Source organism: Heptranchias perlo, unplaced genomic scaffold, assembly GCF_035084215.1.
Source record: "Heptranchias perlo isolate sHepPer1 unplaced genomic scaffold, sHepPer1.hap1 HAP1_SCAFFOLD_138, whole genome shotgun sequence".
Taxonomy (NCBI): Eukaryota; Metazoa; Chordata; class Chondrichthyes; order Hexanchiformes; family Hexanchidae; genus Heptranchias; species Heptranchias perlo.
The window spans coordinates 785,823-791,970 of record NW_027138624.1 but is presented as its reverse complement, the minus strand read 5'-3'; positions in this window follow the sequence as shown (position 1 = coordinate 791,970).

Below are 6,148 nucleotides of genomic sequence, written 5' to 3'. Positions count from 1 at the left end.
AATTAATTTACAGTTGTTTGTTGATATAGTTATGATAATCAGTACACCGGGGAATAAATTTACAATTGTTTGTTCATATAATCATGATAGGCAGTACACTATGGAATTAATATACAGTTGATTGTAAATTGGACATGATAACTGATACACTGGGTAATGAATTTACAATAGCTTGTTAATATAGTCATGATAACCAATACATTGGGGAATGAATTTACAGTTGTTTGTTAATATAGTCATGAAAGCCAATGCACTGGAGGAATGAAGTAACACACGATTGTCAACATGGACATGATAACCAATACAGTGCGGTATAAATTTACATTTGATTGTTAATATTGTCATGATAATGAATACACTAGGGATTTAATTTACAGTTGTTTGTTGATATACTCATAATAACTAATGCACCGGATAATGAATTTACAGTTGACTGTTAAATTGGACATGAAAATCAATACACCAGGGGAAAAATGTACAGTTGTTAATATAGTCATAACCAATACACAGGGTAATGAATTTACAGTTGATTCTTAATGTAGTCATGGTAACCAATACACTGGGGAATTAAATTACTATATTTTGTCAATATAGACATCATAAACAATTCATTGGGGAATGAATTTACAGTTGATTGTTAAATTGGACATGATTACTAATACACCGAAGAATGAATTTACATTTGTTTGTTCATATAGTCATGATGTTCAATACACTGGGAAATAAATTGACAGTTGATTGTTAATGTAGTCATGAAAACCACTACACTGGTGAATGAATTTGCAGTTGTTTGTTAATTTAGTCATGATAACTAATACAGGGGAATGAATTTACAGTTGATTGTTAAATTCGACATGATAACGAATACACTGGGGAATGAATTTACAGTTATTAATATGGTCATGATAACTCATACACTGGGGAATGAATTTACAGTTGTTTGTTGCTATCGTCATGATAGCTCATACACTGCGGTATGAATTTACAGTTGATTGTTAAATTGGACATGATAACCAAATCGCTGGGGAATCAATTTAGAGTTGATTGTTAAATTGGGCATGATAACGAATACAGTGGGGAATGCATTTACATTTGATTGTTAATGTAGTCATGACAACCAATACATTGGATAATGAAGTTACAGTTGTTTGTTGATGTTGTCATGATAACCAACACACTGGGGAATGGATTTACAATTGATTGTTAAATTGGACATGATAACGAATACAGTGGGGAATGCATTTACATTTGATTGTTAATGTAGTCATGACAACCAATACATTGGAGAATGAAGTTACAGTTGTTTGTTGATGTTGTCATGATAACCAATACACTGGGGATTGAATTTACAGTTGTTTGTTCATAGTGTCATGTTAATCAATACACTGTGGAATGAAATAACAGTTGTCTGTTAATATAGTCATGATAACGAATACACTGGGGAATTAATTTACAGTTGTTTCTTACTATAGTCATGATAATCAATACACTGGGTAATGAATTTACAGTTGTTTCTTAATACAGTCATGATAACCAATACACTGGGGAATGAATTTACAGTTGTTTCTTACTATAATCATGATAATCAATACACTGGGGAATGAATTTACAGTAGTTGATATGGTCATGATAGCTCATACACTGGGGTATGAATTTACAGTTGATTGTTAAATTGGACATGATAACGAATACAGTGGGGAAAGCATTTACATTTGATTGTTAATGTAGTCATGATAACCAATACATTGGAGAATGAAGTTACAGTTGCTTGTTAATACAGTTATGACAACCAATACATTGGAGAATGAAGTTACAGTTGTTTGTTGATGTTGTCATGATAACCAATACACTGGGGAATGCATTTACAGTTGTTTGTTAATACAGTCATGATAACCAATACACTGGGGAATGAATTTACAGTTGTTTCTTACTATAATCATGATAATCAATACACTGGGGAATGAATTTACAGTTGTTGATATGGTCATGATAGCTCATACACTGGGGTATGAATTTACAGTTGATTGTTAAATTGGACATGATAACGAATACAGTGGGGAAAGCATTTACATTTGATTGTTAATGTAGTCATGATAACCAATACATTGGAGAATGAAGTTACAGTTGCTTGTTAATACAGTTATGACAACCAATACATAGGAGAATGAAGTTCCAGTTGTTTGTTGATGTTGTCATGATAACCAATACACTGGGGAATGCATTTACAGTTGTTTGTTGATATCGTCATGATAACCAATAAACTGTGGAATGAATTTAAATGTGTTTGTTCAAATAGTCATGATGACTAATACACTGGTGAATGAATTTACAGTTGTTTGTTAAATTAGTCATGACAACTAATACAGGGGGAATGAATTTGCAGTTGATTGTTAAATTGGACATGATAGCTCATAAACTGGGGAATGAATTTACAGTTGATTGTTAAATTTGACCTGATAAATAATACACTCGGGAATGAATTTACAGTTGTTAATCAAGTCATGATATTCAATACACTGGGCAATGAATTTTCAGTTGATTGTTCAGGTTGTAATGATAATCAATACGCTGAGTAATGAATTTACAGATTTTTAAAAATATCGTCATTATAGCCAATACACTGGGGAATGAATTTACAGTTTGTTATTGTAGTGATGATAACTAATATACTGTGGAATCAATTTACAGTTGTTTGTTAATATAGTCATGATAACTAATACACTGGGGAATGAATTTACAATTTGTTGATATCGTCATGATAAATACACTGGGGAATGAATTTACAGTTTGTTAATATTGTCATGACAAATACACTGGGGAATGAATTTATAGTTTAATATAGTCATGATAAATACACTGGGGAATGAATTTACAGTTTGTTAATATAGTGATGTTAAATAATAGAATGGGGAATCAATTTACAGTTGTTTGTTAAAATAGTCATGTTAAATAATACACTGGGGAATGAACTTGCAGATGTTTTTTTAATACATTCATGATAACTAATACACTGGGGAATGAATTTACAGTTGTTTGGTAATATCGTCATGATAACAATACACTCGGGAATGAATTTACAGTTTGTCAATATAGTGATGGTAACTAATACACTGGAGAATCAATTTACATTTGTTTGTTAATATAGTCATGATAACTAATACACTGGGGAGTGAATTCACAGTTTGTTAATATAGTCATGATATCTAATACACTGTGCAATGAATTTACAGTTGTTTGTTAATATAGTCATGATAACATACACTATTTAATGAATTTACAGTTGTTTGTTGATATAGTCATGACAACAATACACTGAGGAATGAATTTACAGTTAATTCTTAATATAGTCATGATAACAATACGCTGGCGAATGAATTTACAATTGTTTGTCAATATAGTCATGGTAACAATACACTGAGGAATGAATTTACAATTGTTTGTTAATATAGTCATGCTAACCAATACACTGGGGAATCGATTTACAATTGTTTGTTAATATAGTCATGATAACAAATACACGGTGGAAAAATGTGATGTTATTTGTTAAATTATACATGGTAACTGATACATCAGAACATAAGAAATAGGAGCACGTTTAGGATGCGCTCCTCGATCCTGCTCCGCCATTCAATAACATGAGGCCTGATCTTCTTCCTCAACTCCACTTTCCCGCCCATTCCCCATATCACTTGATTGCCCAAGAGTCCAAAAATCTATCGATCTCAGCCTTGATTGTACGCAACGGCTCAGCATCCAGAGCCCTATGGGGGAGAGAATTCCAAATATTCACTACTCTCTGAGTGAATAAATTCCTCCTCATCTCAGTATTATATGGCCAGCCCCTTATCCTGAGCTTATGGCGCCAAGATCTACACTCTCTAGCCAGGGGAAACAGCCTCTCAGCATCTACCCTGTCAAGCCCCATCAGAACCTTACATGTTTCAATGAGATCACCTCTCTTTCGTCTAAACTCCAGATCGTATAGACCCATTCTACTCAATTTTTCCTCACAGGACAATCCGTTCATCCCAGGAAACATTTAATGTTTCTCACCATTTCAAAAAATATTCAATTGCTCTATTCTTCCAACCAAAGCGAATAATCTCACATTCCCCGCATTTTACTCCAACTGCACCCTTCCTGCACATTTCTTGGAATGATTGCCATTGCTTATCTACCATCACATCTCTTAATCTAGTTTCCCAATCAACCTAAGCCAACTCGCCCATCATAACTATGTGATTGGCTTTGATGAAGTTGAAGACTCTAGTTTTGGACTCAAATGCGTCACTCTAGAACTCAATGTGATATTCTATCATATTATGATCACTCTTCCCTGGAGGATCCCTTACTGTGCGATTATTAATTAATCCTGTGTCATTACACAAGACAAGATCTTAAATAGCCCGTTCCATGGTTGGTTCCATGTAGCATCGTTCTAGGAAACGTTCTCGAATGCATTCCATGAACCCGTCCTCCAAACTACTTTTGCCAATTTGATTTGCACACTCTATATGAAGATTAAAGTCCCCCACGATTATTGCAATACCTTTGTTACAAGCTCCTCTTATTTCTTCATTAATACTCTGTCCAACAGTATAACTACTATTAGTGGGCCTATAAACTACTCCCACAGTGTTTTCTGCCCCTTGTTACTTTTTATTTCCACCCATACTGATTCTACTTCCTGATCTCCCGAGCCAAGATCCTTTCTCACTACTGTCTTTATCTCGTCCTTTATTAACAGGGTTACGCCCGCTCCTTTTCCATTTTGTCTGTCTTTTCCAAAAATCATGTACCCTGTAATACTTTGTTCCCACCCCTGGTCTCCTTGCAACCACTTCTCAGTAATGACAACTAAATCAAACCTATTTATCTCTATTTGTGCCATTGATTTGTCTATCTTGTTACAAAATACTTCATGCATTCAGATGAACCACTTTTTGTTTTAATTTTTTGCTCTTTTCCACTGATTTGACCTTATTCACTGATGCACTATTACCATTAAACTCTCTGTACCTCCCTGACACACTATAGCTATCTTTACCCAAATTCCTACACTGCTCTATGGCCTTGACTTTTCGCCATGAATCGAAACCCCTGTCTGCCACACCATGCATTTACTCCATGATCTGTTTGACCCGATGCCAATTTGCTTGTGGCTCAGGTAGTAATCCAGACCTGATTACCTTTGAGGTTTTGCTTATTAATTTGGACCCTCGCTCCTCAAGCTCCCTCAGCAGAACCTCATTCGTTGACCTACCGATGTCGTTGGTTCCTACGTGAACTACGACAACTGGATCCTCCCATCTTGCTCCAAGAGCTGTGTGTTGTCACTGTACATGTGGAATCTGACGTTGTGTTTTCAGATGATGTCTCCGAGGGGCAGCATGTAGATGAGAACTAGGAGGGGGCCAAGGATAGATCCTTGGGGGACTCCAGAGGTAACGGTGCGGGTGTGCGAAGAGAAGTCATTGCCGGCGATTCTCTGCCTATAACTGGATCGATAAGAATGGAACCAGGCCAGCGCATTCCCACCCAGCTGGGCGATGGACGAGAGGCGTTGGAGGTGGGTGGTGTGTTCTATCGTGTAAAAGGCTGCAGACAGGTCGAGAAGGATGAGGAGGGACAGTTTACCACGGTCATAGTCACATGGGATGTCATGTGTGAATTTGATAAGGGCCTTGGTACTGTTTCTGCAACGTTTCAGAAACAGAAAAATCTACTGGTTCAAACTCAGATCCGAAGATTGGTCGGGTCTGACATGCAGATTGGAGGATCTGCGATTTAGTTTTGAGAAACGTTTATTCAATAGATAAAATAGAAGCGCAAAATACACGGCTGAAGCGTTTGCAACCATCTTCAGCCAGAATTGCCGAGTGGATGATCCATCTCGGCGTGTTCCCGATATTCCCACCATCACAGAAGCCAGTCTTCAGACAATTCGATTCATTCCACATGATATCAAGAAACGGCGGAGAGCACTCGATACAACAAAGGCTATGGGCCCCGACAACATCCCTGCTGCAGTGCTGAGGACTTGTGCTCCAGAACTAGCCGCACCTCCAGCCAAATTGTTCATATACAGCAACAACACTGACATCTACCCGACAATGTGGAAAATTGCCTCGGTATGTCCAGTCCACAA